Below are 23,601 nucleotides of genomic sequence, written 5' to 3'. Positions count from 1 at the left end.
CCAGCTGCAGCCTCACCAGTTGCACCATACAGCTGCAAAGCCCTATAAAGCTATACATACCTTTAAGGTCTCGACAAAAAAGTAATGGAACGCTGGTTAAGGAGGGGTGTTAAAGGTAGTTTTGAAGAAAGAGGCTTATAATGTTGCCAAAAAGTATAGTAGGTCTGAGAAGATTTTCAAATCTAGCAAAGGTGAGCCAAGAGATTGTGAAGGATGGAGAAAAGAAATAGGATGAAGATATATCCAAAGATGTGCAGGTTAGGTGGATTGGCCGTGATAAATTGCCCCTTAGTGCTCCAAGATGTGTAGGTTAGGGGGATTTAGTGGGGTAAATACTTAGGGTTATGGGGAACAGGTCTGGGTGAGATCTCCCCTTAGTGTCAGGAGATTACATGGGGTTACAAGGATAGGGCCTGGGTGCAGGTTTGATGGGGTGAATGGTCTCCTTCTGCTCTGTAGCGATTCGATAATTTTTGATTCTGACAGTCAACTGACAAGAGGCATAAAAACAGATGATAAACATTTCAATAGCTATTATAAGATGGTGCCGATGTGCGCACTAACATCCTATCTTCATTCCCAATATCAGAAATCTCCGTGACAGTGGGGTGAAGGTGTGTCAGCTCACCTGCACTCCTGTTTCAGCCAATTCAAGTAGTTCGGGGTTCGTCAAAGGCCTAATTTTTGACAGGCTTTTAAATTGTTGAAGGCGGCTGGTGTTTTGGAGATTTCTGTCTCAGATTAGCTCAGGGCAGGCACAAACCAGGGAGGCCAGAAAGGTACTTGTGGGCAAATCTCAATGCTGAGCAGAACTGAACTTACCCCTAGGAGAAAGTGCAGCAGCCCGTCACTGATCAAGGAAGGAGCCAGCATTAAGAACATTGCCAGTTTGGGTGACTGTCATCTGCCTTGTGTCACGTGGGCTGCTTGGAGTCCATCTGGGCACCAGAAAGGACTGGAAAAAGTTGGAAATGGATACTGCACCCTCAGGAATCAAGGCCATTTGAGGTGAGAAACAGCAGCCCACACAGAATATCAGGAGGCCAAAGGAGAGAGAGAGAGAGAGAGCAGGGCACAACAGAGAAAAAGAGACCACCCTGAGCATTGGATTGACATGCAGAGGTAATGCTACCTGTATACTCCCTCATACTTTTTCCATCCTTGTGGAAATGAATGTTGTTATCCACACCAATGTTAATTAAGATAATGTGTGGTATACAGTATCAGTAGAGACCTATATACAACATATATATCTGAAAAACTATCATAGTTGTCTAAGAAGAGTAAGGAATACACACCGCCATGGTTGATATGGTAACTTATCACTCCACAAATTACTGAACCCAATTTTAAATTTACCACGGTGGCATCTGAACTCACAGGCACTTGGTTTGAAATTCCAGCACTGTATATAACCATTACACCACCATGTACAGGAGAGGTTCTTGTTCGTTTTTATATTGGAGTTTTTATTTTAGCCATTTGACAGAAGATAAATGCGAATTGGTAGCAATCATTCACAAGAAGTTTTAGTTTCTATCTACAAGCTCAAAAAGGAGTGACAAAAGCATCACATTATTATTTGCAGATCTGGGCTAAGAATCCCGAATTTTTCACAAACTAGAAAGGTCTTTGTGTTTTTAATACATTGAATGACATCAATCTAGAATTTAACAATTGTACAAATCAGCCAAAGCACAATGATTAGATCAACTGTACTCACAGACTCCAAAATCCTTTAACTAATCCTTATTATCCTCACTAAACCTTACCTCTGGGTCGCCACCCATCCAAACTTAGTGCCTCCTTCCTCAAACTGCTGTGCACCTTCTCCGCCCAAGCTTTGTGCTCACCAAACCCCATGCATGCCATCTCTCTTCCTCTCACCACCTCTCTTCCTTTCTTGCCATCTCTGGAATTCTCTGCCCGTTGAAGTGGTGGAGGCTGCCTCGCTAAATATTTTTAAGACGCGGGTTGATGGGTTTTTGATAGGAGAGGGGATTAAGGGTTATGGGGAGAGGGCGGGAAAGTGGAACTGAGCAGCGACAGATCAGCCATGATCTTATTGAATGGCGGGGCAGGCTCGAAGGGCTAGATGGCCTACTCCTGCTCCTATTTCTTATGTTCTTATGTTCTTACCTCCCTCCCTCTCGCTAACTCCCTCCCTCTCACCATCTCCCTCCCTCTCACCATCTCTCTCCCTCTCGCCACCTCCATCCCTCTTGCCAACCTTTGCACTCACCAACCCTCCACCTTGCTGACCTTTCTATCTACTGTCTCTCCTGCTCTCCCTCCCACTCAATGCCTCTCCCATTCACCGCCTCCCTGCCCCATTTCCCCACTCACTGCCTCCCCCCACCTGCTCCTGATCTACTGGCTGCCTCCCTCTCTGGCCTTCTCCCTCTGCACCTTTTCACTGGTCCACTCTCCAACCCTCCCGCGCATTGCTTCCTTCTCCTGAACCCCTGCTGTGAAGAGGGAAGGTCGCTGAGGGAGAGGGTGAGTGGGATGATTGGGGAGGGAGACTGTGAGTGGGATGGCTGGGGAACGAGGTGGGAGATGGGAAATGAACACTGTTTCCACTTCTGTACTGGAACCTGGGAGAGGAAGTAAGAGAAACCAGAGGGTGAGATCAGTCCAGCTGATGGCTGGAATGGGAAATGAAGTCCTTTAGAGGCCATCCACTTGCTCTTTAGTTTCAGGGAGTCAGCTGGAGCACCTTAGTCAGGCTGGGTGATAGCTTCAGGCTCCAGACACAAGTGAATTTTGACTGTATTTCCACCTGATTAATCAGGCCAGACTTGACTCTGAACCTGTGATTTCCAGTCATGGGGGGGTGGGGGGGTTTGGGGGGGCTGGGGGGTGATTTATCAGTTCTTTGCTTGTGGGCTATAGCAGCAGTAAACGTTATTTCACCAGTAGGATGTGCGTGGATATAACAGTAAGTGTGTAGCACTAACCTGATTGTTGTAGAGCTGTACACAGGGGCAGCTTTAAGGGAACATTGCTGCGAACGAGTGCCAGACAAGGTAGTGACTCCCGCGGGAGATGGTTACAGACACGGCTCCCACCTCCCATCACTAAACCTTCCCAGTCGTTAAGGTAACTGGTCATGAATTTCTTCACATTGGGTCGTTTTAGGGGACAGCTGAGGACCTGTTCGGTCCTGTACAGGCGACTGTACCAGTGCATCACTCTGATTGGATTTATTATTGTCACATGTATTAACATACAGTGAAAAGTATTGTTTCTTGCGCGCTATACAGACAAAGCATACCATTCATAGAGAAGGAAACAAGAGGGTGCAGAATGTAGTGTTACAATCATAGCTAGGCTGTAGAGAAAGATCAACTTAATATATGGTAGGTCCATTCAAAAGTCTGATGGCAGCAGGGAAGAAGCTGTTCTTGAGTTGGTTGGTACGTGACCTCAGACTTTTGTATCTTTTTTCCAATGGAAGAAGGTGGAAGAGAGAATGTCCGGGGTGCGTGGGGTCCTTAATTATGCTGACTGCTTTGCCAAGGCAGCGGGAAGTGTAGATAGAGTCAATGGATGGGAGGCTGGTTTGCATGATGGATTGGGCTACATTCATGATCTTTTGTAGTTCCTTGTGGTCTGGGGCAGAGCAGGATCCCATACCAAGCTGTGATACATCCGGAAAGGATGGTTTCTATGGAGTGTCTGAAAAAGTTTGTGAGATTCGTAGCAGACATGCCAAATTTCCTTAGCCTTCTGAGAAAGTAGAGGCATTGGTGGGCTTTCTTAACTATAGTGTCAGCATGGAGGGGGACAAGTGACAAGCTCTGGTAACAAGCCCCCTTTTTAACCAAGGCTGGGCAACACGTCAGGTTATATCAATGGGGCACTGCAGGCTCAGAGGGCACAGAGATCCACTGCCATCACTGTATTTCCCCAAGTGCAAGGCAGCATTGACTGCACCCATGTTAGCATCAAGGCACCCAGTGACCAACCAGTGAAACCCATGAACAAGAATGTCTTCCTCTCCTTCAATGTCCGAGGGATATGTGACCATCACAAGTCTTTCTTCCACTTGTGTGCTCACTTTCCAGGCAGCTTTCTCATCTCTGCCATCCTCCTCTGCCAGCCCAAGCTGCTTCCAATCTTCACTCCAATCCTCAAGGTGTGTGGATGGGCCCAGGGGACGAGGGATGGCCACTGACCCCTCGAATGGGAGATGTAGACAGGAGGCATTACAACCAATGCCAACTGCTCAGCAGGGCAAGCAATGGACAAGCTAGCGGGCTTCTAAAGATGCAAATCCAGTGGCTGGCACAGTCAGCCTGTGCCCTGCAATATATTCCTGCAAGGATTGGGTGATGGTGCTGATCTCCAGGGCATGGTCCTGTAATCTTCGTGAACAGTGAAGTTCTGGAAAGGCACAGCTCATGGGAAGGTGCAGAATCAGGAGGAGGGAGGAGGCAGAGGGAGATGACAATGAATAGGGAAGTCCCCTGTGCTGAATGCCCCTCTCTGGGAAGACAACCTCCCTCCCCACCCTCAGGACAGGCTGTCCTACCCAGTGTGCCAGACTGCCGGTTCCACAATGATATCTGGTTTCCTTGTCTTGCAGTGGGATGTTCTGGCACAGACCTCTCCCTCAGGATAGCCAGGTGCTCAGTGATGGCTGCCATGAGGTGTCTAAATAACTCCCACTCTTTCATCTGACCCACCCCTGTCCCTATCCCCATTGGTTTTAATTGGACAGGAAGCCTGTCTCCGTATCAATTTCAGACTCACATCTGAGGCAGGTTTCTGACACAGAAACAGACCCGGTTCCTGTTTCCCACCTCCATGGTAAAGATCCAGTTCCTGTACCTGTCCTCATTGTAGAAGCACTCACTGGCTATTATCATTGTCAGGCAAAATGATGGTTTACAGAAGATAAGATGTGCTCTAATGATGGCCTTGACTGGGTGGCACAGTGGTTAGCACTGCTGCCTCACAGTGCCAGGGACCTGGGTTCGATTCCTGGCTTGGGTCACTGTCCGTGTGGAGTCTGCACATTCTCCCCGTGTCTGCATGGGTTTCCTCTGCATGCTCCGGTTTCCTCCCACATTCCAAAGATGTGTGTGTTAGGTGGATTGGCCATGCTAAGCTGCCCCTTCCTGTCAAGGGAATTAGATGGTTAAATGCATGGGATTATGGGGATAGGACCTGAATGGGATTGTGGTTGGTGCAGATTCGATGGGACAAATGGTCTCCTTCTGCACTGTAGGGATTTATGATCTATGACTGCCTCTAGCACAAGATCCTGAACTTCCTAACTCACAGACCACAATCAGTAAGGATAGGCAACGACACCTTCACCGCAATTACCCTCAACACCGGTGCCCCACACGGCTGAGTTCTCAGCCCCCTGCAATGCCTCTTATACACTTACGACCATGTGGCCAAATTCCTCTCCAATTCAATTTTCAAGTTTGCTGACGACACCACCCTAGTGGGTCAGATCTCAAACAATGACAGAGTACAGGAATGAGATAGAGAATCTGGTGAACTGGTGCGGCAACAATAATCTCTCCCTCAAGGTCAACAAAATGAAGGAGATTGTCGTCGACTTCAGGAAGTATAAAGGAGAACATGCCCCTGTCTACATCAACAGGAACAAAGCAGAAAAGGTCAAGGGCTTCAAGTTTTTAGGTGTCCAGATCACCAACAACCTGACCTGGTCCCCCCATGCCAACCCTATAGTTAAGAAAGGTCACCAACGCCTCTACTTTCTCACAAGACTGAGGAAACTTGGCATGTCAGCTACGACTCTCACCAACTTTTACAGATGCACCATAGAAAGCATTCTTTTTGGTTGTATCACAGCTTGGTCTGGGTTCCTGCTCTGCCCAAGACTGCAAGGAACTACAAAAGGTCGTGAATGTAGCCCAATCCATCACACAAACCAGCCTCCCATCCACTGACTCTGTCTACACTTCCTGCTGTCTGGCAAAGCAGTAGTATAATTAAGGACCCCACGCACCCCGGACATTCTCTCTTCCACCTTCTTCCTTTGGGAAAAAGATACAAAAGTCTGAGGTCACGTACCAACCGACTCAAGAACAGCTTTTTCCCTGCTGCTGTCAGACTTCTGAATGGACTTACCTTGCACTAAGTTGATCTTTCTCTACACCCTAGCTATGACTGTAACACTACATTCTGTACGGTCTTGTTTCCTTCTCTACGAACAGTATGCTTGGTCTGTATAGCGTGCAAGAATCAATACTTTCCACTGTATGTTAATACATGTGACAATAATAAATCAAATCAAATCAAAATCAAAGGACCTCCTTTAGTTTTTACAGATTATTAATATCCCTCCTTACCAGCATGGGTTCAGGGACTGGCTGGCGAAATGAAAAAGCTTGCAGTTGCCACGCATAAACTAACAAGGCAGCGTGGCATGTTAGATTTAGCAACGAGTAATAAGTCAGATTTAATTAACAACCTAATGGTACTCAAACATTTATCTCGTCACAATCATAACACAGTTGAGTTCAGTGTGCTGTTTGAAAGAGAGAAACATGAAACAGACACAAAGATTGTAATTTAGATGAGGCTGACTTCAATGAGATGGGACGGAGATTGTGGACAGTAAACCAGACTAATCTGTTCATGGACCAAACAACAGTGGGAGGTGTTCAAAAAAGAATCTAACATGACTCAGAACAAGTTTATTCTCTGAAAGGACAAGAGGTCCACTTTCCAAAAATGACAGCCAGGAACAACTAAAGAGACAGGGAAAAAAACTGAAAGAACAAATACATAGAAAAGTAGCACAGGTGTAGGGTGCGTGGAAATGTTAGAAATACTTATGGACCAAAGAGACTTCGCATTCCAAGTATTTGGATCATTAAAATATCATTAAAGAATCAAACAGGTGAACAGAATGCCGTTCCAGCTCCACTGAACTTATTTCTCCCAATCTCAATTCCATATTTTTCTCCTTTGACACAGACTCTTCCTGCCAACATCCATGATTCTTCTGATGCCCAGCCTCACTTCGATAGGTGCTAGTTTCCTGGTCCAATCCCTCCACACCACCTCCCACACCAAGACAGTCTCTGAACTTCCTGCTAATTCTTTGAACAGAGGCCCAACTAGTCCCTCACCCCTGCCAGCCTCCTCCACCTGGCCGAACTCGTTCTCACTCTAACAGCTTCTCCTTCAACTCCACTCACTTCCTCCTTAGTAAAAGCTGTTGCTTTGGGCAGCTGTATTGGTCCCAGTTAACTCGCCTTTCCGTGGGATATGTGGAACATTCAGTATTTTAATCCGACTCTGGTCCTACTCATGGCACATTGATGACTGTGTCAATACTCCTTCCTGATCTTACCATCGAATCATAGAATCCCTACAGTGCAGAAGGAGGCCATTTGGCCCACTGTGTCTGTACCGACCACAATCCCACCCAGGCCCCATTGCTGTCACCCCCATTTACCCTAGCTAGTCCCCCCAACACTTGGGTCAATTTAGCATGGCCAATCCAACTAATCCGCACATCTTTGGAGTGTGGAAGGAAACTGGAGCGTCTGGAGGAAACCCATGGAGACACGGGGAGAAGGTGCAAACTCCACATAGACAGTAACCTGAGGCCAGGATTGAACCCGGGCCCCTGGCGCTGTGAGGCAGCAGCGTTAACCACTGTGCCACCATACAGCCACATGAAGTGGAAATTTCATTGACTTTGTTTTTAAGTTCCACCCTTCTCTCACCTCCAGCTGGTCCATTTCTGAACCTTTCCTCAAATTATCAGTCTCCATTTCTGGAGATAGGCTTCCTACTAATATTCATATCAAATCCTCATACTCTCACAGCTATCTCAACTACCTTTCCTCGCATCCTGTCTCCTGTAAGACCTCCATTCTACTCTCTCAGTTTCTCTGTCTCCATCGCATCATCTGATGATGCAATCTTCCATATGAGCATTGTTCCTTTTCCTTGACCAAGGATTCCCATGCAGTGAGCTCTCCAATTCCAAACCATTTCACAAAGTCCTATTCTCACCCCTTTTTCTCTCCCTCCCAGAACAGTGAGAGGTTCCTTTTGTTCTGGTCTCTCCCCAGCCCACCAGTCTCTGTGTTCAGCAGATGTTTCTATCAGCCTGTAACTCCCTAACACCAGGGCAGTGTACCTGGGTAGCATCCCACAGAGCTTCCCACAAAACAGCTGAGAAGCAACTGCCCAGGAAGTTCAAACTTCCTTCAGCCCATGCCCTTCACTGTGAATATCCGATAATGCGATTAAAGTCGCAAACTTTTGGTGGTTCTGACAGCAAAAGTTATTGAGGAAAAGTTAGACTTGAAACCAGTACAAGGTGGCACAGTGGTTAGCATTGCTGCCTCACAGCACCGGGTATCCAGGTTCTACTCCCCTCTCGGGTCACTGTCTGTGTGGAGTTTGCATGTTCTCCCCATGTCTGCAGTTTCCTCCCACAGTCTGAAAGATGTGTGGTTAGGTGCATCGGCCATGCTAAATTCTCCCTCAGTGTACCCGAACAGGCACCAGAATATGGCGACTAGGGGATTTTCACAGTAACATCGCAGTGTTAACATAAGTCTACTTACGACACCAATAAGTTTTAAACCTCTGGCTAACTGTTGTACTGACTCACTTCTCCACGCCACCTCCCACACCCCTCAACACCCTCACTGGACTCTCCACAATTCCCCTTATGGGGATCCCTCCTCACATCTGACCCCCATCTCTCAGCCCTCTATCTCCCCCCCCGATCCATTCATGTCCCTATGGAAACCATCCAGCTCCCCACTAATTGCCCCCCTCCACCCTACTGACTACCTCAGCCCTCCCAACTCCAACTCCGATCTGATTACCTCACCTGACCAAAGGCCCACACGTTGACCCAACCCCCACGCCGACCACTCCATCTCACCATCACCACCCCGACAAGGTAAGTGATTATGAGTGAAGTGGTAATCAAACTCAATTGCCCCTTCACCAGTAGGTACAGACCATCAACTCTGTTCCTCTGTACAGATGCTGCCTGACCTGCCACATCCCTCAAGCTATTTTTTCTTCTTATTTATAAAGGAATGGCGGCTGTTATATCAAGATGGATAGAATACGACTAGGTTGAAGCTGTGTTCAAGCCATACAAAGCCTTGGCTGGACAATGTCAAGAGCACTGTGAAATGTTCTGGGCCACCAAAGCTTGGGAAGAATATATTGGACCAAATCTTCTCAGGAGTGGTTCTCACCCTTGATTGCCACTCTCCCACTACTTACTTACCTTCCACTGGAGCTCCAAATTTCTTCACAAAACTCCTAAACCAGGCCTCCTGAGACATGTGGAGCCTGGAGTCCTTCCCTTGTAGTGTAGGAGCCAAGCCAGACCCCCTTTTTACATCACCAGCCACCATATACCAGTAATGTTAAATGTCCCAGCCACTTTATCAAGTTACAGCAAGGCGGTAAGTGTGATTGCTGAGGTGTGAGGACAGTAGATGGGTGGGAGAGGGTAAAGGTGTAGGGTGGCAGGTGAGTGGGTGAGGGGATATGTGGGTTGGTCAGAGTCAGGAAGGTAGTTGGGGTTCAGGGTTAGGTGGGTAATCGAGAGGTTTTAATTGCGGCTGGGGGAGGTAGTTGGATAGTCGGGAAAGTAGCCAGAAATACATAATGCGGCATGGCTGAGAGCTCAGACAACCATTGCCCGCTGGAACATTTTCATCCCTGAGAAAACATTTTTTGATTGACAGCTTAGGCTCGCTGATCGCTGCTGTCAATTTCACAATGGCCAGAACTTTGCGGTTGTTCATGCCACGAGGTCTTTGGTCCCACTGATGTTGCACCCCAACCCCCATCCCCACCACGTGGTGAGGGGTACATTCAACAGGAGACCCCATTGACAATGGCGGGACCAAAAGATCTTGCTGCCAACCAATGGCAGGCCACCTCCCACCGCATAGTGGATGGCACAGCAAATCCCACCCAATGTTTCAATCCACAAGGTTAAGCGGTTTCAAGGGGTTGTGGTTTTTGTTATTGACATTTTAAAGGATCTGGATGATTGACTCATTTGGCCACCTATAATTGTAGAAAGTTATGAATTAATTACTTTATTTCAAGCCTTTTTTGCACAAGCTTCTGTCACAATAGAGTCACAGAGGTTTACAGCATGGAAACGGGCCCTTCCGCCCAACTTGTCCATGCCACTCTTTTTTTTAAACTCCTAAGCTAATCCCAATTGCCTGCATTTGGCCCATATCCCTCTATACCCATCTTACCCATGTAACTATCCAAATGCTTTTTAAAAGACAAAATTGTACCTGTCTCTACTACTGCCTCTGGCAGCTTATTCCAGACACTCACCACCCTCTGTGTGAAAAAAATTGCCCCTCTGGACACTTTTCTATCTCTCCCCTCTCACCTTAAACCTCTGCCCTCTAGTTTTAGACTCCCCTACCTTTTGGAAAAGCTGATCTGTGCCCCTCATTATTTTATAGACCTCTATAAGTTCACCCCTCAGCCTTTTACGCTCCAGAGATAAAAGTCCCAGTCAATCCAGTCTCTCCTCATAACTCAAACCATCAAGTCCCAGCAGCATCCTAGTAAATCTTTTCTGCACTCTTTCTAGTTTAATAATATCCTTTCTATTATGGGGTGACCAGAACTGTACACAGTATTCCAAGTGTGACTTATTTGTTCTATACAGTGTATAGAGGATCAAGTGGCACACACGTGTTGTAGCTTGGTATGGTGGCATCAGGGGGCATGGGAGTAGCTGGGAGGCCAGAACTTGGCATGTGTGTATGGGATGCCAAAAGTGAAAAACATTGTGGGAAGCCACAGTTTCATTTTACTTTTTTTATATAACATTTTCTATGGTATGTTTTTCACACGGATAAACCCTACTGAAAGCTTATCATGTTACAATGTTACATACACTGTTCTGCTTGTCACATGCTCACTATATGTGATCTAACTAACCTTGGCAGGAGACCATTAACTTGTACAGAATACACGATCAGAGGTCCGGACTAATCAGTGCTGACCACCTTGTGTGATGTGTTGAATTAAGTAATGAATGTAAATGGGCCCTCTCTGGAGTAATGAGTAATAATTCTGTGTAAGAACAGCAGAAAGGAGAGAGACTGGTGATGCTTTGACAGAGAGTGAGGGCGAGCAAGAATGAGAAGCTGGTTTACACCTTGGATGAACTCCTAACAAACTTGTCCAAGACTTACGAGGTGTCAGTGAATCTAGTAACATCCAAAAATAATGGGAGAATGATGGAGAGACAAATACAGGAAGAAACATCCTTTTTGTTCATTTTTATCCTTGAAAAATGCCACACGGGGGATTCATGGTTTTTCATATTTTTGGATAACTGTTCAACTTTTCCCGCTCTGGTTTAAACCCTAACACATTCTCAGAGAACTCTGCCACTGAATACATTTCCTGTCCTCTCTTCAAAGCACGTTGCCAACACGATCTTCAGTTTCTGTTCATTATGTTTAATTTTGGAATTTTTTACTCCAAATCTTTGTTATGAAAGTTACAGCGATGGTTTGCACTTGTAACTTACTGTTCCCTGGTGTTTCCTGGGAACCTGTTTACTGGATAATTGTTTTGGCTCAAGTCCGTATGAACTTGGCATGTGTGACAGTTGTGGCCATTTATTTAGGCTGGTCTCAGTGCCTGGGGAATTTCTTTTATTTTAGTTCTACAGCGCCTTTCAGACTGAATATATTATATTTCAATAGCTTGAAATAATCAAAGCCTTATTATTTGGCACAGATGGAACAACGCAATTCCTCAGCTATGTGGGTGCTGAGATCAAGATATCGAATGCAATCATATTTAAGTGTTTCCATTCCGTACGTAAGCCCTGAGCAGGCAAACTGGAAAATACTAGGGCAATTTTTAAAATTTTCCTTCCAATCTAGTCTTCCCCAATCCTTAACCGCACCTTGTTAAATAATTGACGCAATTTGCCATTCTAAGCGTTAAATTACATTTTTCTTTGTTAATGTCTTATTGTTTGATTATTTGAGAGGTATTTCCGAAAAAAGAAGTGGCCTTTTTTATAACCCAGAGATTTTCGGGCAACGACATACTTTTGAAGTGAAAAAGGGGCAGGCAACTTGTGCACAGTAAGATCCCACAGCAGCCTAGCTGATTATCTGTCTTTTGCAGATGTTGGTTGATGGTCATGTTGCTCCAAAAAGGGATAATTTTGAATCGAGAGCAGGTAGGGAAGGCATTGGGGATGATCGCCTAAGGCTCCAGGCTTTCAATAATGAACAGCGATAGATGGAAGGAGACATTTTCCTTCATTCAGTAACATTAGGGGAGGCACCATTAACACAAGGCGTTTCTGTAAGCTCATTCCAGTTTTCTCACCATTGTTGACGAACAGAGGAAAATATATCTCACTGATCACTTCTTCGTTAATTATTACTGAAGATCAATTTGCCTTTTTTTATCCCTCATATATCTCCATCTTTCCTGACTCAAGCACAGCTGTATCGGTGAAGGTTGAGTATCTCATCCAAGAAGATATTCTTTATGTGGTGGGCACAGTGGTTAGCACTGCTGGCTCACACCACCAGGGACCCGGGTTCAATTCTGGCCTTGGGTCACTGTCCGTGTGGAGTCTGCACATTCTCCCCATGTCTGCATGGGTTTCCTCCGGGTGCTCCAGTTTCCTCCCATAGCCCAAGGATGTGCGGGTTAGGTTGATAGGCTAAATTGAGCCTAGTGTCACGGGTATTAACAGGGTAAATGTGTGGGGTTACAGGAATAGAGCCTGGGTGGGATTGTGGTCGGTGTAGACTCAATGGGCCGAATGGCCTCCTTCTGTACTGTAGGAATTCTATGATGTTGAGTGTAAGAAGAGTTCAGTCCTGTCCTGCCTCTTGTCCAATTGAGGAAACAGGGTTATCAGAATGTGATCAGGAACAGGAATTTTGGCCATTTCCACAACTAATTTTTTTAAAAAATTACTTGTGGGCATCATTGGCTAGTCCAACATTTATTTCCCACCCCTGGCTGCCCTTCAGAAGGTGGAGATGGGCCACCTCCTTGAATGACTGCAGTCCATGTGGTGTAGGTGCACCCACTGTGCTGTTTGGGAAGAAATTCAAGGATTTTGACCCAGAAACAATGAAGGAATGGCGATATAATTCCAAATCAGGGTGGTGTGCAGATTGGAAAGGAAGTTGCAGGTAGTGGTGTTCCCATAAGTCTGCTGCCATTGCCCTTCTAGGTGTTAAAGTCATGAGTGTGGAAGGTGCCATCAAAGGAAGAATTGGGGCGTTGTTGTAGTGTATCTTGTATATAGTCTACACTGCTGTACTGCATGTCAACGGTGGAGGGAGTGAATGTTTAAGGTGTTGGATGAGGTGCCAATCAAGTGGATTGTTTTGCCTTGGATAATGTCAAGCTTCTTGAGTGTTGCAGGAGCCTCAGTTATTCAGGGAAGTGTGGAGTACTCCACCATACTCCACATTTTTGCCTTGTAGATTGTGGACAGGCTTTGGGAAATCAGGAGGTGTGTTACACAGTTCAGAATTCCCAATCTGACCTGCTGTTATAGCCACAATATTAGTATGGATATGTGGTTTAGCTTCTGGTCAATGAGTGTTGTGATATTGCCTTGTAGTGCATGTAGTTTAACATAAGAACATAAGAACTAGGAGCAGGAGTCGGCCATCTGGCCCCTCGAGCCTGCTCCGCCATTCAATAAGGTCATAGCTGATCTTTTCATGTACCCAGCTCCACTTACCCGCCCGCTCACCATAACCCTTAATTCCTTTACTGTTCAAAAATCTATCTATCCTTGCCTTAAAAACATTCAATGAGGGAGCCTCAACTGGGCAGGGAATTCCACAGATTCACAACCCTTTGTGTGAAGAAGTTCCTCCTCAACTCAGTCCTAAATCTGCTCCCCCTTATTTTGAGGCCATGCCCTCTAGTTCTAGTTTCATATTGCTGAGTATGTAAATTGCCCAGTATACTTCATCACAGAAAATGATGCAAGTTTACATGTGATACAGTCATTAGAATGTACCGGTTGGCAGGTAAAGTAAGGTTTATTTATTAGTCACAAGTAAGGCTTACATTAACATTGCAATGTGAAAATCCCCTAGTTGCCACATTCCAGCACCTGTTCGGGTACACTGAGGGAGAATTTAGCACGGCCAATGTACCTAACCAGCACGTCTTTCAGACTGTGGGAGGAAACCAGAGCACCTGATGGAAACCCACACAGACACAGGAGGACATGCAAATTCCACACAGCTAATTTAACATGTGCATGAACAGCTCTCCTCAATTCTTCACATTCTGCATTAAGAATCCTTCATTTAAATAGCTAATCATTGTCCTTGGGTGGGATTTTTTGATTACACTTTCCCCAAGACCAGAAATCTCACCCTGGGTCAACAGATCTTTAAATAGTGCATGAAACTTTCCCGATGATTCCCGTTGTGGCTGGGATGAGAAAATTTGCCCCCTTGTTTGAGTTTATTTATTAGTGTCACAAGTAGGCTTACATTAACACTGCAATGAAGCTAATGTGAAAATCCCCTAGTCGCCTCTTTGGGTACACTGAGGGAGAATTTAGCATGGCCCAATGCTCCTAACCCACACGTCTTTGGACTGTGGGAGGAAACTGGAGCACCCGGAGGAAACCCACACAGGGATGGGGAGAATGTGCAGGCTCCATGCAGACAGTAACCCAAGCTGGGAATCGAACCCCTGGTAGCTGTGAGGCAGCAGTGCTAACCACAATGCCACTATGCCCCCCATAGTGTTCAGTACATTTGTCTTAAGAGTCAGTAACATAAATAGTGGCAGTGGTGCAGAGCATGGCAGCAGTGGCTAGTTGAAACTCTGCCTTCAATGGGTGCAATCGTAAAGCAGGGACATTGTTGTGCAACAAGAAAAGCTGTAAAGCTTGGGGTAACATTGGCAAACAGCTGGGAGAAGCGGCTGCAGTGAAGTTGGGGACCCAGTCTGAAAGTCCCCCTCATGGATCAATACTCCAACAGAGTGGGTAATTGAAGGGGGATGTGTAACGTGACAGTAAATAACCAGAAAGGCAGAATCAAGCTGAAGAAACCAACCTGACTGAGGGCTACAAGACTGCTGAGCCATTAGGTTCTGTAGGTGTTTCTCAGTGGAAAGAGTTCCGTTAGTGGACCCTGCCCATGCTGGGGCTGAACAGAAATATCAAAGCCCTGACAACAAAAGATCCAGCGATGAATTGAAAGACTCCATTCAATCCAGTGTATGGACCAGAAGGAAGCCATTCGGCCCATCAAGTCTGTACCAACCACACAATCCCACCCGGTGATCTTGCAATCACTAGCACAACAAGTAGGCAGTAATGATAATAATGACAGTGATTGACAATGAATGTCTTCATCACATCAATAGGGGACCGTTAGAAGCAGAAAGGAAAGCATCTACTCAACCCTGGACAATGCTGGAAGATCAATTATGAGTTAACACAGAAACACAAAGGGACTTGGGGGTCACTGTTCAAGATTCTCTGAAGGTTAACCTGCAGATTCAGTCGGCAGTTAGGAAGGCAAATGCAATGTTAGCATTCATGTCGAGAGGGCTAGAGTACAAGAGCAGGGATGTACTTCTAAGGCTAAAACTCTGGTCAGACCCCATTTGGAGTATTGCGAGCAGTTTTGGGCCCATTATCTAAGGAAGGATGTGCTGGCCTTGGAAAGGGTCCAAACAAGATTCACAAGAATGATCCCAGGAATGAAGAGCTTGTCATATGAGGAATGGTTGAGGACTCTGGGTCTGTACTCATTGGAGTCTAGAAGGATGAGGAAGAATCTTATTGAAACTTACAGGATACAGCGAGGCCTGGATAGAGTGGACGTAGAGAGGATGTTTCCACTAGTAGGAAAAACTAGAACCAGAGGGCACAATCTCAAGCTAAAGGGATGATCCTTTAAAACAGAGATGAGGAGGAATTTCTTCAGCCAGAGAGTGATGAATCTGTGGAACTCTTTGCCGCAGAAGGCTGTGGAGGCCGGGTCACTGAGTGTCTTTAAGCCAGAGGTAGATAGGTTCTTGATTAATAAAGAAATCAGGAGATATCTCTGGTTGGGGGGGGCAGTGGGGGTGGTGGTAGAGGATGGGGGGAGGATGGACTTGGGAGAATCTCCACCACCTTCCCCCCAAACCAGAGATCCATCTGAGCCTGTCCCCCCTCCTCCGGCAGATGCCAGCGGAAGGCCAGGAAGGTGCTGCAGGCTGTCCAACGAGTGTAGTTTAGGAGAGAGATGAGAAGATGTTTTTTCTCTCTGAGCGTTAGAGAGTGATGGAGGCAGAGACATTCAGTGTGTTTAAAGCTGAGATAATTACAGTTTTGGCTAACAAGGGAGTGGGAGAATGTGGATTTGAGGCCACAATCAGATTAATTAAGATCTTGTTGAGTGTGTTATAATGATGGGCGGGATAAAAGCTATGGAATAAATACACAGAAATATTGAACTTTAACAAGACCTGAGTTTTATACTTTAAAATGAGCACAAACCCAACAGAAGGCTGAGAAGGTATAGTTAGCTACTCAAATTCCTTTGTCCTTTAGAAAACATCCCACAGGAGTTTCTGCAGAAGGTATTTCTAAAAACATCCAAAGACTGATTATCATCTCCAGTAAAGATAAAGGAACATGACATCTATCTCATCTCAAAGACCTTAGGTGCAATTGTCTAGATGAACCAGTGTATTCCAGGTTTCCAATTGGAATATACAAACAGGGGGGTTAAAAGCTAGTGTGTGTCTGTGCGTGCGTGCGTGTATGTGTCTGTGTGTGCATGTGTCTGTGTGTGCGTGTGTCTGTGTGTGCATGTGTGTGTGTGTCTGTGTGTGTCTGTGTGCGTGTGTGTGTGTGTGCGCACGTGTGTGTGTCTGTGTGAGCGTGTGTGTGTCTGTATGTGTGTGTCTGTGTGTGCGTGTGTGTGTACATGTGTCTGTGTGTGCATGTGTGTGTGTGCGTGTGCATGTGCGTGTGTGTCTGTGTGTCTGTGTGTCAGTGTGTGCGTGTGTGTTCGTGTGTGTGATATAGTGTCCCTGCAAAAAAAGAAATAGTCACCTTTTGCAGAGATATCTAAAAACTCTCTCTCTCTGACTGTGGAAGTCAAGCAGCAACAAAAAAAAATTACAGCTCAAAAAAACTGAAATATCCATCAAACCGCAGGACATCTGAATCAAAGAATCAACTACTTGTCTGCAGAAGTCAGCTACACTGGAATTAATCTGTAATGGCCAAACACTTCATCATCTACACCTCACAAGTCAAGGACTGTTCTATATCATGTTTTATTTGTATTTACTTACTATTGGACTCAATTCTTACTTCTAATCTGTATAAAAGTAGATGCATGTGTTTTACTATTTTCCCTTACCTTTATAATTAAAAAAACTTGCTCTATCTTAACTCAAGAACATCTGGTTAACTTGTCTCCTTTTTAAACATGACTATTGGGTCTAGAAAAGATATTCAAAGATAACAGAACCAGGTTAGATTAAACATTTGTTGCTATCAGCAGAGACCATAAGATCATAAGACATAGGAACAGAAATAGGCCACTCGGCCCATCGAGTCTTCAATCATGGCTGATATTTTTCTCACCCCCATTCTCTTGTCTTTTCCCCATAACCTCTGATCCCCTTATTAATCAAGAACCTCTCTATCTCTGTCTTAAAGACACTCAATGACCCGGCCTCCACAACCTACTGCGGCAAAGAGTTCCACAGATTCCCCACTCTCTGGCTGAAGAAATTCCTCCCCATCTCTGTTTTGAAGGATCGTCCCTTTAGCCTGAGGTTGTTCCCTCTCGTTCTAATTTTTCCTACTAGTGGAAACATCTTCTCCACGTCCACTCTATCCAATCATTGCAGTATCCTATAAGTTTCAATAAGAACCCCCCTCATCCTTCTAAACTTGGATGAGTACAAACCCAGAGTCCCCAAACATTCCTCATACGACGAGGGTCGGTTAAATAAACACATGGAGCCAGTCATTCCTCCTCGCCCAGGTTTGGGTAGTTTGGTGACAAATCCAGGACTCTTATTTGGACCAATGGCAATTGGGGAAGCTCAATTCCTGGGGCTGGTTGTAATGAATAGTGGAGCAGGCTGAACTGATTGATTCATAGCATCCCTGAAGTGCAGATAAAAGCCATTCAGCCCATTGAATCTGCACCGGCTCTCTAAAAGAGCATCATTCCACCCAGACCTCTGCCCTATCCCCATAAACCTGCCCATTTACCATGGCCAATCCATCTAACCAACACACCTTGGGGCACTAAAGCACAATTGAGCGTGGCCAGTCCACCTAACCTGCACATCTTTGGACTGTGAGGGGAAACCATAGTAACTGGGCGAAACCCACATAGACACAGGGAGAATGTGCAAACTCCACACAAATGTCACTCAAGGCCAAAATCAAACACTGGTCCCTGGCGCTGTAAGGCAGCCGTGCTGACTACTGCACCACCGTGCTGTCCTGAATGGTCGAGCCCTGTTCCTAATGCATATGTTCAAATGAAGTGAATAAGAGTAATTAAAACTCAACACTGTGTATAAAAACCATAGATATTTCAGCACAGGATCCTCATCAGGTTATCAACCTCAATACCAATCCAGTCTCCACATTGGACAGACTTGTACCTCTGTAGTATATTTCTCAGAGATGTCCTAAAATATTTTGCCTGTGCTTCACATGCAGTGAATTATTTTGAAGAGCAGTCACGGTAATGCAAATACAGCCGCCATTTTATAAACAGCAAGATCCCACCACAACAAAATAAAGAGCAGTGTCTGACGGTGAGAAAGAGGAGACAGCTGCTCTTCTTCAATCATGCCTTGGAATCTTTAACTTCTGCCGAACTGAATATGCCTTTCAATCATTAACCAGGTTTGCTTTAACAAGGAACAAACAAGGTTTGAATTGGGAAGAAAGACAGAGAGTTAATCGCTTGCAGTCACAGCTAAAGTCCTTTAGTGGGACATATTAGACAGATTTTCTGTGCAGTTACAGTGAAGGTCCTATCACTTTATTAATACAGCGACGTTAGCCCATTGAAACGGTTTCTTTAAGCTTCAAGTTTCAAAAAGGAGTGTTTTTTGTGATGAAATGTTAACTCTCTCTCTCTCTTTGCCGCGATGCTGCCTGACCAGCTGAGATTTTCCAGCATCCGCAGTTTATTGCTTTTCCCTTTCAGAATAATGGCTGGGGCAGGGGCGGTGGGGGATAATCTAAAAGGGGCAATTAATACAACAAACCGAGTGTGCACAGCAAACAGAAATTAAATCGTCCAGTCCTGCCCCTCATTACAAAACAACATCAGGAAAATGTAATGGAATATTCTGACAGTTACATTCTTTCACTGCTCACAACTGATCTCAGACCCCACAAACACAGCCTGTTCTCAAGTTGACCTAACATATGGATTCCTTCATCAATTATTGATGACATATTTTAATTTTCGTAAAATGCTTGCAGAGGAACAGTTGTTCAAGCACAGCTATGTGGGTGTTACCGCTTTGAGCTTCCGAACCATACCTCTCCCTGTGTAATCACAGCCTTTGCCATTTCATACAATCCCTACAGTGCAGAAAGAGGCCATTCGGCCCATCGAGTCTGAATCAACTCTCTCTGGCACAGCATCATACCCAGGCCCTTTCCCCTACCCTACCCTCATAACCCCACACATTTATCTCGCTAATCCATCTAACCTATGCATCTTGGGACACTTAAGCCCAATTTAGCATGGCCAGTGAAACTATCCTGCACATCTTTGGAGGGTGGGAGGGAACCGGAGTACGGGGGAGAGCATGCAGACCCCACACAGACAGTCACCCAAAGCTGGAATCAAATCCAAATCCCTGGCACTGTGAGGTAGCAGTGCTAACCACTGTGCCACCATGCCATCCCTTCCCCATGCGCTGCACAGTCCCAAACTTCAAGTTATTAATACTTATCCCTCAGCAGTGCAAGGCCCCAGATATTGCCGGATTGAAAACTGCACACAGTGATTGCTTCAGTAACAAGCACCTCACCAGTGTTTCACACCCTGTCACCCACCGATAGCAAACAGGCAGATCTTGATAATTACAGTGGTCAAGGCAGTCACCAGCAGACTGATTCTGAGCCTCGCATTGTTTAAATAGGTAAACTTGTCCAGCCTTGCTGCACTCCTCCTGTCCGTTCAATCTGGGCTCCACACTACTTGGATCTGTAACACTGGCAGTTAAGGAAATACGTCCAAGAGAGCAAAACTACAGCAGCATCTCAGAATTTGCAGTGGAGAAAATCAATCACTGTGAATTATAGCATTAACAAAGCCAGCATCTGCAGAAAATCCCTGTACGGTCACAATATTTGATTAATAGGAATATTGAGATAAAGGGACTGTTTTAGTTCATACAGGGTGTCCCTGTCCAGCAGTCAGAGACTAAAGTCTTAGAGTCTGTGATCAACAATCCAGGCAAGTGTCTCCCTTACACTAAATAGTTTATACTCTGCGTATATATAATAAATATATATAAGTATACAGACACACTCTCACACATATATATCATATATACGAACACATCAAGGAGAACTCCAATATCTGAAGAGAATTTAATTATTATAAATGCATGATATTTCACAGCCTAGTGGCACTCAATTCAACTCACCTTTTTTTGTTGTCAGTCCGTGTCTTTAGTGCTGGGAATCTAATATTTTCATACAATTTCAAACACTTAGCAAGCATAACACTGGCGGCACGCACAAGGCTAAGCATCCATCACATTATAATGGATCACGACAGGGGGCAACACCGAGGGTGGGGAGCGGGCAGCCCTTTCCCTCGACGCTGCTGCACTCGGTGACCAAGCCCACCGCCAGGCACTCTGCAGAGCGAAACATGCAGAGGAGGAGATAAGAGAGATAAGGGTGGAAGTTGCTGTGAGCTCAAGCTTTTTATTAACTGCAATGAAAACGAAAACGGAGTTTACAAGGTGTTTCTTTTCCCTTAATGCAGAAGGAGGTAGCAACTGACCCAGCTGATTAAAGTCAGTAATGTTTTTATTCCTGGAGAGAAGGAGTTGGTTTTTCTCTCTGCAGTTGCTTTTTCTATATAGGGCTCGGGGGAGATCTACTTAATGCCTTTTTTTAAAAACAACAAAATTCAAACCTTGTACTGATTGTGGTTTGAGAACAAGTAACACCGCACTTAAGAAAAAGAGGCTCTACTACTGAATTATTTTTCCAGTTCTATATTAATGTCTACGCGGCAACTCTTGAGTAATTCTCACATTCCTCCTCCTTATCTTCCCCACCAACTCAACAACCCTTTATAAAAACTTCCACAAGATGTGTGCTCTTCCCTGAAAACAGTAAAGCGTGAGAATATTGCGGAGGAACGATAGATAAAGGGTCCTTCGGAGCAAAGCATATATCTTCCAATAATTAATTTCATAAGTAATCTGCCATGGAAAGGTTCTTCATAGCTGCAGGGGAGGGGTGGGGGGGAGTGATCGCCCCCCCCGACCCCACCACGAATCAAATACAAATGCCCTACATCTAATCTTGAATTCGCAACACAATTTCTTTAATGTTACAGGCCAATGAGCTCCAGAGAGCAGCAAAGGACAAAGAATGTACTTCTTCAGGAAAGCTGAAAGATTGAGGAAAAGGACGGATTTCTCTGCCTATCCTGAAAGACAGGTCCAACCCACAGCTCCACAACCTCCACCATGGGTAGGGCAAGGATACAGGTCCTGAATCCACCCCAGCAATCAGAGCCAGTGCTGCTAGTACCAATCTGATCCATAGCAGCCAACCAGCCAACTGGGTCAACCGGCCCCCTAAGGACAGCGTACTTTTCCATGCATGGTGTTACGGTGGCACAGTGGTTGGTACTGCTGCCTCACAGCGTCAGGGACCCGGGTATGATTCCCGGCTTGGGTTACTGTCTGTGCAGAGACTGCACGTTCTCCCCGTGTCGGAATGGGTTTCCTCCAGGTGCTCCAGTTTCATAGAATCCTTACAGTACAGAAGGAGGCCATTCGGCCCATCGACTCTGTACTGACGACAATCCCATTCAGGCCCTATTCCCGAAACCCCACACATTTATCTTGCTAACCCCTCTGACACTAAGGGGCAATTTAGCATGGTCAATCTACCTAACCCACACATCTTTGGGACTGTGGGAGGAAACTGGAGCACCCGTAGGAAACCCACACAGACACGGGGAGAATGTGCAAACTCCACGCAGACAGTGACCCGAGGCCAGAATTCAACATGGGTCCCTGGTGCTGAGAGGCAGGAATGCTAACCAGCGTGCCGCTGACCCCCCAGTACAGAAGATGTGCTGGTTAGGGTGCATTGGCCATGCTAAATTCTCCCTCAGTGTACCCGAACAGGCACTGGAGCGTAACGACTAGGGAATTTTCACAGTAACTTCATTGCAGTGTTAATGTACTTGTAACACGAATAAAAATTTTTTTTTAAATGTTGCCGCCTGGAGCTACGAACAATGAAGGCTCCAACATTGTTATAATCGCGTGGCTAACAGGGATTTCACTGTCGTACATTGGAAAGATTCACCAGTTGACCTGTTTGGCTGCGTAATGACCACACCTTCCCTGACCAACATGTCCTGGAGTGGGTCTTGAACCCATAGCTTCTACCTCAGGCGCAGGATTGCAACCCACTGTGCCACAATACCTTCAGCAAGGATTTAAGTGCTGCAAAATCAAGGTATTAAGATACAGATTATCTGTGATCTAATTGAATGGGAGAACAGGTTTGAGGGGCTGAACTCCTGTTCCTACAACACTATTTCCTGACCAGTTCCTCCAGTTGAGATTGCTAGTGCAGTACTCATGTTAGCTGGTAAGTATGCATCCGTAGGAACAGGAGCAGGTCACTCTACTCACCGAGTCTGTCGCACTACTCAGCTAAATCATTGCTGATCTGCTCTCTCAACACCACTTTCACACACTATCCCTTGATTTCATTAGTATCCAGATATCTATCAATTCCTGTCTTGAACTTGCTCAATAATTGAGCTTTCACAGCCCTCTGGGGAGGTGGATTCCAAAGATTGACTGCTCTCTGAGTGAAGGGATATGGCCTGCCCCTCACTCAGCGACTGTGTCCCCTGGTTCTACAGCTACCAGCCAGGGAACGCATCCTGCCCGTATCTACCCAGTCGCACTCTATCATCATTTTGTACGTTTCAGTGAGACCATCTCTCAGTTTTTGAAACTCTAGACAATGCAGGCACAGCTTGCTCAATCTCTCCTCATTAGACAAACCTGCCATCCCAGGGATTAGTCCGGTGAGCATCTGCTGCACTCCCTCCACAGCAAGTAGATCTTTCCTTTGATAAGGTGACCAAAACTGTACATAGTGCTCCTGGTGCAGTCTCACCAAGGCAGCAAGACACCTTTACTCCTGTACTCTCCCCTACGATGAAGGGCAATGTAGCAAAGGATGCAGAAACTCCTGCTTTTTGAAGACTACCAAAACAAAGTAGATTAGTTTAAAATAGGGACCAGTGTGCCTTACACATTTATCAAAGGTATCAGAATGTGCCTCAC

General features: G+C 45.6%; 1 protein-coding gene across 4 annotated transcripts in view; it reads right to left on the bottom strand.

The window, feature by feature from the left end:
* LOC145357125 (tetraspanin-18B-like) overlaps window positions 1-23,601 on the bottom strand; it is a 127,078-nt gene that overhangs the window by 22,847 nt on the left and 80,630 nt on the right. The window contains exon 1 of one of the 4 annotated variants that reach the window (XM_080210282.1): window positions 20,689-20,793. The exons of the other annotated variants lie outside the window; for them this stretch is intronic. The gene's annotated coding sequence lies outside the window, so the exon portion shown is untranslated. Of the gene's footprint in view, window positions 1-20,688; window positions 20,794-23,601 lie in introns of those variants that run through there. 4 annotated transcript variants of the gene reach the window in all.

Source organism: Carcharhinus amblyrhynchos, chromosome 22 (genome assembly GCF_965287045.1).
Source record: "Carcharhinus amblyrhynchos chromosome 22, sCarAmb.v2.hapA, whole genome shotgun sequence".
NCBI lineage: Eukaryota > Metazoa > Chordata > Chondrichthyes > Carcharhiniformes > Carcharhinidae > Carcharhinus > Carcharhinus amblyrhynchos.
Note: the sequence above shows the minus strand (reverse complement) of the source record. Positions and strands in the feature narration are given on the sequence as shown.